The following is a 14578-nucleotide window of genomic DNA, read 5'->3' as shown; positions in this document are numbered from 1 at the left end:
AACATTAATATGATACGTTTTAATAATAAACTAAACCATCAACTTTAAAAAAATGTATATATATATATATATATATATATATATATATATATATATATATATATATATATATATATATAAGATAGTATTGGCTTGCTACATAAAGACATTAATAAGGACATCGTACGAGAAAAGTTTAAGTGCCCAATGAAAGCAAAAATTTGGTAATCAAAGAGTAAATGTACATGCACTTTTGTCAAAAACTCAATGGATGAAACATAATTTACTTAAGACTTGCAAGCATTGATTTTAGTTTTGAAGATGCTAATGATAATGTGATTATCTAGACCAAGTCATAGATTGAGAAGTTTATGGAAATGTAAAGGACACTGAAGTTCGGATCACATATGAGATTATTCCATCATGAGACAAAATGAAACATATGTCAAACTTGCTAAAGCCACAAAATAGTTTTTTTTTAACAATGATAACACTAGTCTTGTAAAGAAAAAACTTACTTTTGTGGGCTTTAGAGACTTTTGTAGAAATTTCATTTCTCTTTTAAGTTTATTCTTTCAAAGAAATTCCTATTAGTAAAATACTCTCAACACGAGATAATAGTTGAAAAAACACATATTGAGTGCCAACATACTTTTGAAAATTTTATCTTTTATGATCATCATTTAGATGCTTTTTGCAAAGAAGATTCAAAATTTCACTTTGAAATTAACTTTTAAGTTCTTGGGACACTACAAATGCAATACAAAAAAATCTCCTACATATATTTAGTCCATTGAGATGCACCTTCCATCAACTAAAGAGACTTTTTTTTGTACACATCTCTTTGAGATAGAGCTATTACAATATTTTTATGTTAACCTTCGTAATTTTAGTAATAGTGAATTTACTTTTCAAAACTTATACCATAGGTAGAGCTACACATTCTCAAGAAGTTCATGGAATTCGAAGTTAATTGCCTTTTTTTTTTCCCCCAAAATTTCATGAATCAACTTTAAGCCACTCTCAATTATAAGACTAATGTAAAGTTTTTAAAAAGGAACTTTAGATGGAAAGCCATGCCATTAAGATAAGAGTTGAATAAGGGAGATGAAAGTTTTTATCTATAATGACATCTCAAACTATGCTGCAAGAATCCAGGGAATAAACAACGACTGTTCCTGTGTGTGTTAGATGAGTGAGACCCATATAAGGAAAGCAGCAGCATCAACAGGAGACTTTTGCGTGTGGGAGCCCTCCTTCCACATGAAGGTTTCTCTGCAAACGTCGCTCCTCAACATGACACCTGAATATACAATAGCTGTTCTTTTTATCATTTAAATGCATTTGTGATTGCAAAAACTAAAACAAAATTTATTGGAATAATAGGAACCGAAAATTTGATTAACTAATCAATACAAAAAAATAAGGAGGGGAATAAAAGAGGGCCAAAGCTAAGATTCTGCCTTGCATAGGCAAGTGTTGTTTGGACACAGAATTCAGTCAATTGGGCAAAAAGGTAACACATGTTGTTTGGACACAGAATTCAGTCAATTGGGCAAAAAGGTAACACATGCTAATAAAAAATAAGTTCAGCTAGCTGCAACCGCTTGGTGGACTACAGTTTTCAGTGACTAAAAGAAAACAGAAGGCGGCAGAAAACGTCTGCGTTTAAGCTAAATTGCACAACTGCTGTGCTGGAAGCTGGGCACTTGTTGATGGCTTAAATAGCCTGATTCAAACCAAAGGAAAGGGGGGAGCCCTTACCCACTGGGCATATACACCTACTAGCAGCTTGCACATTGCGTTGTTATGTTCTCTCCACGAATCCATGCAACAATGAGTAAAATCTTGTGAGGCGGGACACACATTGTCATGTCCCCAAAGGACAACTAATTTATCTTCAATGATAAGGCTAAACAGTGGGGGTTATAAAAGTAAGTGAAGGAGCTCACTAATGGGGGACTTTCATAAATTGGGATAACCCAAGGGAAGTCGAGACCTGGAAAAATCCATTGCCAGGCTCTAACACCTGGAGGGCGGGTTCCGTGGGTGCAGGACAAGTTAACTTTGGTGAGAAATCATGGCTAGGTGTTGGACTGGCCTCAATCCCAAGAGAAGCTGTGGCTGGAACCGCTGGATGGTGAGCTAGCCCCCTCCTCATGAGGTCTTGGATTTATCTAGGTTGTACTGTTGCAATAATTACAGGCTAAAGCAGGTTCAAAGACCCTCTTTATGCACATCAGGTTTAGGTCAGAAACCCTAATTCCTCATGTGTATGTTTCACATCCAACCCATACAACAGGGTTGAGGGCCTGCTTCAGAAGGTAGGCAGACTGCCTACAGCAGCAGCACAAGGCTGGACAGCATTTTTGCATGGCCAGATATCCAGCTGGGTGTGGCCGTGCAGCAAATTTGGGTGCCTAGGTGTAGAAGTCTGTGGCCTGACCAGGCCAAACAGCGCATGGGCCAGTTTCGGGACTATTTAAATGTACCACCACTCTCAGTTTATACACTCAGCCCCAGGGATCAGCAGAAGTGCATCTCCTGCAAGCAACTTGAGTAAAGTTTGACAGCATTTGACCTCCACAATGAGATTTAGGGATTTGCTGTTTTCCTCCCACAAAGCAGTTGCAGCAAGCTGTATGTTCTCTAGTAGAATCTCTCTTCTTAATTTCTTTGTGATATGCATCAGTAGTTTAGGGTATTCGATGCATTCTGAGTATGTTTTTGCAAATCTTCTATTGGATGTCTCCATTCTTTCTCAAAACTGAGGTGCAAATGGCTGTACCTTTGATATCATAGCATATATCTCATAGATCCTTACTATAAGCCACTCCATAGTTGTAGGTTGCCTCACTGTCACGTACACCCATTGTACTAGGGTGCCACGTCGGCATAAATGGGCATGAACACACCAATAAGTTAACTTTTGGATGAACATAGAGCATGTTGTAACCAGTTGCCATTTAGGTCTAGCTCATTGACGTGTCAGGTCATGCATTGTCCTATGTATTTTATACAATACACTTGATTATTCATTGACCAAATGTCCAGGACAATTATTGGGCAAGAGATGGGTGCCAGACATAGTCAGGAATATTCTAGAACAGTCAAAACAGGTGTAAAGCTGAATAGGTAACCTAATGTCCAAGCAGCCATATGGTCAAAGGGCACAATAGTTTGATGCACCACGAAGGGTGAACTGTAACCGGACGGGAACCCGGAGCGATGTACAGACACTCCAGATGCCCAACAAAGATATGAAAACGCAGCGGAAATGACCATAAACTATGCTAAAAGGAACACAACACTGAGCCGGAACGGCCAACCCCCGTAGGAACTTCTCTATTCACATAGGAGCTTTTACAAGATACCAAGGTGCGGGTGTGAACAACACCAAATCTTTCCACAAAGCATCAACACAAATCTTGTTCAAATAATCTATCCGGTGTCAAGATGCAAACACCTCTAGAAGCTGTCCAAAACTGTCACAAAACAGTCCCCAAATCAGCTCATAAATCAGCCCGGTACGGAGCCAAGAGCTACCCCGAACTTTGTGCCAAAACTGAGCCTCAAAACTGTCCTGGATTCCTCCAAAACAGTCCTCAAAACAGTCCCAAATCTCAACTCCAAGATCAACCAGATATGCCAGAGATAAAGGGACCTCTGACACCACCGATTCGTCGTATAGCCTGCACACAGCCACCCTCCACACGTGTGAAGTGGCACGGTACCCGTACAGCTGTATGGGTAGGTTCAGTCGGCGTGAAAAGGGAAAAAAAGATAGAGCAAGTATGCTGCTCTGCTTGCGATTCCTCTGTACGGCCAGAGTCAGGAGAGAGAGAAGACAAATACCCAGTTGACTGCCCACTGTATAGTCAGGGAGAACGAGATTCGACAGCCCCTGCGCGTTGCGTACGGCCAGCAAAAGAGGAGAGGGTGCAGAGCTGTAGACAGTACGGTTTATTCCCCTGGAGGCGGCAGTTGTACGACACTGCTATACGGACAGATAAGCGCAGCAAAGAGAGAGAGATATATATATAGAACTGGTCGCCTGCTGAGGGATGAGAGCACATATGCTAAAAAGATGACTGCCCGATCTGCGCATCACTTTCCCCTTCATAGAGTCAACCCCCTCCTCTATCTCCAGCCTATGCTTGCTTTTCCCATCGTTAAAAGTGGTAGCCCCTCCAAAAATACCACAAACCCCTCTTTTTGGGAGTTAAAAACAGGCACCCACTTAAGGTGTTCACACAAGGTTTCAAAGATCAAGTCCACCTCATATATATATTCCTTGACCAAATCCCCGCATGTCCACCCTGCGTTAATATACAACTTAATCAATGTTTTTGCGTTAATCTCCATTAAGTTAAGCACCCATGTTACAACCTACTTCAAGGCAAGTGCTTAGTGTCACGTGCATCCTGCACTTCAATGCCACGTGGACATGTCTATACAACAGGTGCAAGAACATGAGTGGTAATTGGTCCCATGTGAGCCCCAATCCAAGACGAGTCACCAACGGTTCCACTCTAAGCATCCACAATTAGGTGTACAAGTCCCGTACATGGTCTTGGTTAGGTGTGCAAGTCCCGCACATGGAGCAATGCTAGTCCGTACTGTGAGTCACCCTTTGGAATGATGTAGAGGTGTGTCAGGCTCTACCTGGGACACTAGTCATAGAATTAGAAGGTCTTATAGCATACCTGTTGTGGGTATATGTGCAGGTAAACAAAAGGGGCAGCCCCGTGGACCCCCCCAAAGGGCTCAATGCCCTTGCCTACAAGGAGGGTAGCCTTGTGGGCCACCCTAGGGGCCAAGGAGGCCCCATGGCCAAGCCCAACAGCCATATGGCTTTATTGGTTTATGCTCGTACTATCGTCGATTCATTCGACACTTTGCTTTCTTAGCTTCACCGTTACATGAACTAACGAAGAAAAAAGTAGCATTCCGTTGGTCGGAACCCGAAAAGACAGCTTTTCAGAAGCTAAAGGATGCCATCATATCAGGGCCAGTTCTTATTATTCCAGATTTGCATAGGCCTTTTGTGGTCGAGTGCGATGCATGTCGAGATTGCTTGGGGGCTGTTTTGAACCCAGAGGAACATGCAGTGGCTTTTGAAAGCCGCCACCTACAACATGCGGAATTGTATTTGCAGGTTTATGAGAAAGAGTTGTTAGCCGTTATTCATGCCCTTCAAACATGGAAGCATTATCTTTTGGGGGCTGAATTTATGGTAAAAACAGACCACCAGAGTTTACAGCACTTTCTTACACAGCCTAAACTCTCGGAAAAGCATCTAAGGCGGGCAAACTTCTTATCCATGTTTTATTTTCAGATTTTGCATACCCCGGGCAAGAAGAATTTGGTGGCGGATGCTTTGTCACGTAGGCCACAAGTGCATGCCGTAACTACCTCCCACCACCAGGACTTATTAGGGATGCCAGATATGTATCCTTTGGACACTGATTTTCAGCTTATTTGGGCTGATTTGAATCATGGTACTGCTGTCCCATCTTATTCGATTAGAGATGGGTTTTTGATGATGCAGAATCGTATTTGTGTAGTGCGTGAATTACGCCAAAAGGTTATGGAAGAGTGTCATGCTCCGCCGCCACATGCTGGTCATCGTGGTATTCTGGCTACTACACAGGCTTTGGAAAGATATTTCTTTTGGCCAGCTCTACGCAAGGATATTGAAGCTTATGTGCGAGAGTGCATAGTGTGCCAGAAAGTCAAGTTTGACAGACACAAGACACCTAGTTTGCTTCAGCCTTTACCCATTCCACAGGAACCATGGGAAAGCATTGCTATAGATTTCATTATGGATCTTCCGAAATCGACACATGGAAATGATGCTATATGGACTATTATAGATCGTTTTAGCAAACAAGCACACTTTATTCCTGTGAGGAAAACAATCAAGCGAGAGCACATGGCAAAGTTGTTCTTAGCTTAGATTTTCAAACATCATGGCTGTTAGAAGTCATCTCCTGTCTAGTTTTATACACCAGGGCCTTTGTTGTGGGTGTGCCCGCCCTTATGAGGTGTTTTCCCATTTTTCCCCACTCTCCGTATTTTTCCCCTATTTTTTTTCATTTTTTATGAGGCTTGGGAGGGCTGCCAGAGAGTGCCAAGAGCAGTACAGTGCTGGCCGACTGGGTGTTTATCAGTCGTGGGCACTCTTGCTGCTGGCCGACTGTTTTTCATTAGTTGTGGGCACCGGTTTGCTAGCCGACTGCATTTATGCAGTCGTGGGACCTCTTTCTTCAGTCGTGGGCACTTTAGTGCTGGCCGACTGCCCTTCCAGGGAGGTATATATAGGTCCTCAGGCCCCATACCTCATTTGTATCATTTCTCGGGATCTTCTTGTGTATATAGAGCAGAGTTACACGCCTACATCTCTCTCTCTCTTGTGCTGTTTTTCTGCTCGCGTTTTTGCTCTTGTGTTCCCAGATTTGGTCATCATCTCCGCTACATATTCTGACATGGTATCAGAGCCCTAGGCTCTAGATAGGTCTTGGGATTTGTGTGAGCAAGAGGGGGACTGTTTTGTGGCTGATTGGTGGACTGTTTTGGGCTGATCGGGAAGAGAAGGTGCAAGAGGAAGGCGGGCTGATTTGCTAGACAGCCACTTGCAGGTTTTAGTTCTTCTTTGTTCCCACCTACCCACCCTTTTCAGAGTACATCCCCGCTATGGCAGATCCGTTTGAGATGGCCGAGAGACATGTGAAGATCCCGACACTCCCCACGTTCTCGGTGGACCGTCAGTTGGACGGGAGCAACTACGGCATATGGAAGGTGATGATGGAATCCGTTCTGGAGTCTTACGACCTCGCCGATTTCGTCGTTGTTGGTGTTCCACGGCCGGAAGTAGAGGAAGGGGAGTTACCGTCAACCCGAAAGGACCGGGAGGCCCAGACACAGATGTGGGATCCTGTCAACGCCAGGGTCCGTTCGTTTATTTTCCTCAACTGCATACCGCAGGTAATCAATCATGTAAAGCATATGACGCTGGCCAGAGGTATATGGCACCATTTGGCCTCACTTTATAACAGGGTATCGCCCATGAAAAGGATTTCCTTGGAAGTACAGATGCGGGTTATGAGCCCTGCAAAGTCATCGACGATGCGGGAGCATATTAACAAGCTGCAGGCTCTTCAGCAGGAAGTTCTTCAGGCTGGGAAGGAGATATCGTCAGAGGACAAGGCCATCACGTTGCTGTCACATTTGCCCTCTTCGTACTCAGCATTTTACTCGTCGTTGATTACCAGTGGCAGGCTCAGCACCATCACGTGGGAGGAGCTTGTGCCCATGGTCCTGGACCAAGAGGAACGATTCACGAACCCTCCTCAGGGTGGAGGTTCGGAGGCCTTAACTGGCCAACGGTCGAAAGGCCGTAACTCGGGCAAAGAGAAGGCTTCATCGGAGAAGTCTTCTGAGAAGAAGTCCGACGCTGACCGCGAGAAGCTAAAGGCAGAGAGGACCTGTAATGATTGTGGCGAGAAAGGCCACTACTGGAGGCAGTGTCCCAAGCGGAAGACCGAGAAGGGTGAAGACTCCTCAGCAGCAATCATGAAGACTCCGGCTTTTGTGCACCTGGAGGTGATGGACACCGATGCTTCATTTTCTTCAGGCAGGGAGGAGATTGGAGGACTCTCCGCAACGGATACTCGGGAGTGGATTCTTGATAGTGGTGCTTCTAGGCACGACTCCTTCCCGTTCCGGTTTACAGGATCTCTGCGAAGTTCTGGTCATATTCTTACTAGGGATACGTCCACTATTCTAGTTCACAGTGAGGGCAGGATGGAGATAGTTCCCGATGGCAGAGGAGGGAAGCATTCCTCCCAGGTGTTGTATGTTCCGACACTTGGTTTTCATCTGTTGTCAGTGCATCAGATTTGCAAGACTGGCATACAGGTGGAGTTTGATGAGCATTTTGTTGCTCTCCGGGACAAAGCAACAGACCAAGTGGTTTGGGAAGGTGGAGTGGAGAATGGAGTTTACAGGCTTTCAACACTCTCTCCCAGGTCCTCAGGATTGTGATGAGTGGCAGTCTGGTAATGGCTACTCAAGTGTGGATACGTTGCAGGTGCGGGCTTTCCGAGACCAGGTGGTGGATAGCTTGCCAGTAGATGGCAGCAGTTGGCAGGAACTTTCCAGTACTGATGTTGGTAGTTCTTGTGTTCGTGAGTCAGAGAAAGCTGAACAGGTCACTTATGCTCTGATGTCTCGTCGTGTTCGGGACATAGAACTTCCAGTAGTTGAGGATGTTCTTTCCACGGGGACCTTTCGGAAAGCCAGGCAGGTGGCAGGTGCTTACTTGCAGAAGGAGGTGGTTTCTCCAGGCTTTGTGGTTCCGGATTCAGAGGGGGTGGTTGACAGGTTTCATCAGGTTTCCAGGACTTGTTTGTGCACCGTAACAGGTGTTGATCCTTGTGAGCAGTGTGATGCCTTTTTTTGATTCAGAAGCTGTATGGTTCATTGATCTGGTTGATGGACACCAGATTGGACGGGAGCTTCCTGATGAGGCGGTTGAGCTCATGGTTGCAGATGTCTCTTTGGGAGGCAAGATTGCGTTTCCTGTGGTTTCTGCGGCATGCGAAGGATCATGGACTCTTGTACACAGGAGGGGGATTGTTGGATGGAGTCCGACTCCACGGTTGGAGTGACTCGGCTTGGGGAGGAGATCCGGACACGAGGAGATCTACTTATGGCCCAGGAGCAGTTTCACGGAGCAGCAAGAGGTTACATTGCAGGTTTGGGCTTCCATTGGAGGAACCCATGGTCATCCAGAGGCACTTTGTTCGTGAACAGATCGTTGCTGATGACATCTTGCTAGAGTTCTGTTCGACGTAGGACAGTACGGTGGACCTCTTCACGAAGTCGCTCTCTCAGGATTTGCTCAGGTGGCACCCCAGCTCCCAGTGGTTGGTTTCACAGCCAAGAGCTGAGAGGGGATGTTAGAAGTCATCTCCTGTCTAGTTTTATACACCAGGGCCTTTGTTGTGGGTGTGCCCGCCCTTATGAGGTGTTTTTCCATTTTTCCCCACTCTCCGTATTTTTCCCCTATTTTTTCCCATTTTTTATGAGGCTTGGGAGGGCTGCCAGAGGGTGCCAAGAGCAGTACAGTGCTGGCCGACTGGGTTTTTATCAGTCGTGGGCACTCTTGCTGCTGGCCGACTGTTTTTCATCAGTTGTGGGCATGCCCAAGTCTATTGTGGGGAATAGAGATCCTCGGACTACCAGTTTATTTTGGCCGGCATTGTTTGATAATATGGACACAAAGTTGAGTTTTTCATCAGCCTATCATCCTCAAACGGATGGTCAGAGTGAAATAGCAAATTCAGCTGTGCTTGATTTGCTCAAATGTTATGTATCTGAGCAGAAGTCAGATTGGGAAAAGTATTTGTCATTGGTTGAATTTGCATACAATAACACATTGCATTCTTCAACTAATAAGGCTCCATTTGAGATAGTCTATGGCAAGGTGGTGCTTCCACCTATCTTATGAACAAAAGATGAAATCTTTGCAGCAGATGAGTATGTCCGTGATTTGGATACTACATTTGCACAGGTTCTGACAACCATAGAAAGATCTCAAGCTCAACAAAAAAAGGCAGCTGACAAACACAGGCGAGAGGTGGTTTTCAAGGAAGGTGATTGGATATTGCTAAAGTTTAAGAAAGCACGTCTTCGGAAGAAGCCAAGTAAGGAAGGCCGGTTTCCTAAGCTTTCAAACAGGTATTACGGGCCATTCCAAATTTTGCAGAAAATAAATGAAGTGGCATATAGATTAGTATTGCCCGATCACTAGAAAATCCACAATGCCTTTCATGTCAGTTTGTTAAGGCCTTATGTGGGACCACCTCCTATGGAACCAGTTTTGGAAGATCCACCTGAAGTGGATGAACTAGAGGAGGTATTGCAACTTGAGTAGATAGTTTTTCATAAAGAGCGCAAGCATGCAGGTGGCAAGCTAGTGCGCAGGTATCTTGTGAAGTTTAAAAACTATTCGGCTATGGATGCAAAATGGACGGACAAGGATTATTTTGAGGATTATTCGAAACTTCTGAAGGCCTACTACTTGGAAGCTTTTCAGTTGCGGTCAACTGCTTAGAAGCCAAGGGGAATGCCACAAAATTAGCTTCTATTTTTCTATTGTTCATGTGTGGCATGTGGAGCCTGACATGACATACATGTATGGCTGGTGTAGCCTCACATGGTGTGTCTGTGTGGCATATGGAGCCTGACATGACAGTACATGTATGGCTGGTGTAGCCTGACATGATGGTACATGTGGCTTGTGGGGCCTCACATGGTGTCATGTATGGCCATGGAGCCTTACATGAAAGTCTCTAGGACTAGCTATCTTGGAGATCTTGTGTATTTATGTTCTGGGAAGGTTTTGGAAGGATCATGAGCCCTGGACATTTTATCGGGCGGATACAACTGAGCAGATGGGTGTTTCTTCCAATATAATTGCACTCATGTGTGTGCATGACTTTTATTTTATCTTTGGATGAATTGTCTTGTTTGCCTGGACAATGCTTGAGATTTCTGCCTGTGTTGTCCATGGGGCTGAGGACGCCTGGGCACCCTCTAGACGTGTATGTGCACACCTGTTTGGGACTGATAGGTGGTCTACATGTGTTTTGTAGGTGGTAAGTATTCCCAAAAACTTAATTTATAGCTTTATGAGTTCACATATTAATAATTATGGGTGCAGGTTCACACTCACTTATAAGTGACCGGACAACTTATAAGTGAGTACACATTGAGCAAGACTTATTTAATACACGTGGGGGCCAAAGACCGAGCACTGGACATTATTTGGACTCCCTTCATGTAGGCGCCCCTTTCTGGACCAGAAAAGCACACGTGTGGGCTATTTTCAGCAAGGGAGCCTCCAATATTAACAAAAACTCCACATTGAGGGGGGGGGGGGGGGGGCGCATGCTTTTCAGGAGTGCATGAGGGCCGGTCAGCTGGTTTTCAGCCTGTTGGCAAGTTTCTACAGCCATCCATCACGACTGAAGTTCACTGGATGCATGGGAGAAGCTGGCCGACTCTTGCTGCATGTTCTCCACTGCTGGGCAGCTGATTTACAGCTTGAAAAGAGGCTGGACAGAGGTTAAAAACAGGGAGGAAGAGCTGGTCGTGGGCTTCTAGACAGTTTTCCTTCCAACCGGAGGTTTGCAGGCTTGTGCACAATTGCTGGTCGCTTTCTTCTATGGCTACTAAGGGCTAGTCGACTTGCTTTATGAGCCAGACAGGAGGAAAATGATGATGTTGAGCTGTCTCGGGCTGATGTGGGCTGTCCATAGTTGTCCTGCATGTGCTTGATGCCGGGAATGCTCACTTGTGCTGAGAATTGTCAACAAATTCAGATTATGTGATGTTTTCTTGTTTTCATATTGTATTAGAAGAAACAGGTGCAGCCAATGGTGAACCCTGCAAAGTTGTATTGGAAGCAGACTCCTTTTTCGTAATCTAACCATAAAAGGGGGGGGGGGGGGGGGGGGTTTCAGCCCATCTTCTGGCCCCTAGTGTGGTGTATTGTGCAGCTTTGTCATCTTGTTTTATCTGGCATCCATGTGTGTATTTTCAGATTTCATGATTGATTAGATTTTCCGTGTTCAGTTGCCCCTTTCGTTTACAAAAAAAGCTGTTGTCGGCTGCATGGAGAACATAGTCACAGGGGACGGAAGGGACGAGGGCTTGGAATGGAGGGATGCCGAAACAGGACGGACCGGCGACAGGGACGGCAGGGGACGGACAGACAGACGTCCCCTTGGAAGCATTACTCACAAGGGACGGGGACGCCTTCAGGAACGGGGACGGCTGTGGGGGACGGCCTATGGGGGGGCGGCAAGGAGCCGTTGCACCGCATTCCGCCAGTTTCTTTGCCCGTTTTTTTGGCCATTTCTAGCCGTTTGGGGACACTTCGCCGTTTCTAGCCGTTTATGGCTGTTGGCTTGGCCGTTTGGGGATGGCTTGAGCCTTGGCCCTTGCCTTGGCCTTTAGGTTTGCAGCCTTAAGGCTTGGGCCTTGGCCCTTGCCTCTCTGTGATATGCAGCGGAAGTCTTTGTATTGGAAGGATCCTGTCACACAAATGCTCACACAGTCTTCTGTATCCTGAGTTTCATGAGTTTAGCAATCCACTTTAATGCTTCAAACTTTAAAGAGATATGACAGAGAGAAATGAGAACTGTACACCAGATTGGGTCCTGAATTACCCACTGAAGGGCCCCCTATCCCGATAACGAGATAGTATTTGCTTTATTACTTTAGAGAGAATGGCTGTGGACTGTAGATAAGCCAAATGCAAGATCTCGGAGGATCTGATGTCATGTGCACAGTGTGTATCTACCGTGTGCTACACGCACACAAGACTAGTTTCGAGGCTTGGGGAAGCTTGGAGCTAGGCAGGCTGATTGACGAGCTGAGTTAGGGATATACTGACGGGCAGGCACCCAACTATATGGACGGGCGGGCGCCCAAGTGAGGACGCCTGATGACCGGCCAACAGCCTATAAAAGGGTGGCCAAGGTTAGTTATTGGCATATAGAGAGTCTCGCAAGTTTGTGAGAGCTCTATGGTCTTGGAGCCTGGATCTAGTGCAGACGTGCACCTGCTTTATGCAGCCGAGGCCGGCAGCAATCTCGAGGCCCGCAAGGGCAGCTTTGTGGCAGTATGGGACGTCGCGAGGAGGAGATTGGTCGGTACGTCAACCTAGTTAGCTCAGCTCGTGGCTTGGTGGGGACAGCCAAGACTGTGGGCTCGCCCACGGCTGTCATGGTTGGGAGGTGAGTCAGGCCTGCACCCCCTTGTTTGTTTGTTTGTTTGTTTGCAGGTTTCGAGTCTCGAACCAAGAACGATCACGAGGAGATCCGTGGGGATTTGACAGTGGTATCAGAGCATACCTCGTGAACGAGCAAGTCGGTAGGTAGAGAAGATGAGGTCGAAGAAAGGTATGTGTTAAAAAGCTTGCTGTTTTTTCTGTGCATACTGCTGTTTCAGATTCAGTATGTGTTTTTTCTTCATCAAAGAGACCCATGTTGATGGGGATGGTAGATGGCAGGGTCGTTTGCTTTGCAAAGAAGAGGAGAGACTCGTTTGTGCAGTCGCATGAACTGCAGGGAGTGAAAACAGAAAAAGCACAATGTTTTTTTTGGTTGAACGCGAACGCGAACGCGTAAGAGAGAGAGAGAGCGAGAGAAGTGCTAGATCGCATATTCATGCTGGCGGGTTTGCATACTGGTCGAAAGAGGCCCTGCTCTGGCGGGCGCCCAAGGCCGTGTAGGCAGGTGCGTAGCCAAGCGGCCTAGGCCGTGTAGGCAGGTGCGTAGCCAGGCAGCCTAAGGCCTGCCAAGCCAAGCGGCCAGGCCCACATAGGTGCCTAGGCCAGGCGGACAGGCGCCCAGGGCCACGCTGTCGTGATGCCCAGGCCCACGCAGGCTGGCGCGCAGATACCGGCGACACACAGACGCCGTCAGCACATCAGGCGCCGACACTGGTTGGCGACGGCAGCAACAGGTTGACGTCAGCAGACAGCAGCACGCCGGCGGGTCTAATCCAGGAGGAGAAAAAAAAACAAGGAAAGCATACATTTTTTTTGAGCTTTCGTTTTTTTTTTTTTTTAGTTAATTTTTTTTTAAAAGGTTTAAAAACTCCTCCTCTAAGGTTTACAACTGTTTTTTTTTTTAAAGAGTCTAGAATATATATATCCATATATATATATATATATAAACACAAAAGCAAAAGCAAAAGCTAAGGATAGCTTTTGGGGATTTTTAGCTTTCGGGGCTATCTTTATAAACCCCTTAAGTGGGCTTCTTGCCACACATCTCTCAAGTTTTCAAGCTCTCAAGTTCCCTTGCACTTTCCTTGTGCAAAGATTGAATTTTCTCTCCACTTGCCCTCTTCACGATGTCGACCAAAGAATCGGAGTTGGAGCCCCTTGTGGAACGCGAAGGCTTTCCAAGAGTTCAAAGTAGCTCTCGAAGCTTCTTCGTCGGAACGTCAGGCACAAATCGCAGCCCAGATCCAAGCTTTGCAGAACTCCATCGCTCTATTGACCACTACCCTCTCTACTTTCTCGGGTATGGATACCTTGGCTTCTGCTTTGGGCCCCAACATTACTCCGGAACCATTCGGGGGCGAGCAAAAGCAGCGCACCAAGGAGATCGTGGACACGTAGCTACATAAGTGGCAAGTTCACTTTCAGTTTCATCCATATGATGATGGAAAGAAGATCCAGTTAGCAGCAAGTTTCCTGTCCGGCAAAGCTTTGCTTTGGTGGAAGGAACTCAACCCTAAGCCAACAACTTGGGCACAATTCGAAGACGTCTTCAAGAAAGAATTCCTCAAGAAAGAGGATGATTATGATGTTGTTGCCCGGTTTTCAGCTTTGACCATGACCTCGCAGCACCTCACTGTCAGAATACGTAGCGGAGATGATGACCAGATCTGGGAACACAAGAGCAAAAAACGCATGCACAAAAACAGCACAAGAGAGAGAGAAGTAGGCGTGTAACTCTGCTCTGATATACACAAGAAGATCCCAAATATGATACAAGTGTGGTACAGGGACTGG

At 46.1% G+C, this 14578-nt stretch overlaps 1 protein-coding gene across 2 annotated transcripts in view; it reads right to left on the bottom strand.

The window, feature by feature from the left end:
- Nucleotides 1-1040: 1040 nt before the first annotated feature.
- The window catches only part of LOC147612849 (uncharacterized), a 60475-nt gene continuing 46937 nt past the window's right edge, over nt 1041-14578 (bottom strand). The window contains exon 2 of one of the 2 annotated variants that reach the window (XM_086782132.1): nt 1041-1297. The gene's annotated coding sequence lies outside the window, so the exon portion shown is untranslated. The remainder of the gene's footprint in view (nt 1298-14578) is intronic. The other variant, XM_086782131.1, reaches the window with a different exon arrangement.

The sequence above is a fragment of the Cibotium barometz genome, chromosome 44, assembly GCF_041138505.1.
Source record: "Cibotium barometz isolate CiBa-2024 chromosome 44, ASM4113850v1, whole genome shotgun sequence".
Taxonomy (NCBI): Eukaryota; Viridiplantae; Streptophyta; class Polypodiopsida; order Cyatheales; family Cibotiaceae; genus Cibotium; species Cibotium barometz.
The sequence above is the reverse complement of the archived record's forward strand: the minus strand, read 5'-3'. Positions and strand labels throughout refer to the sequence as shown.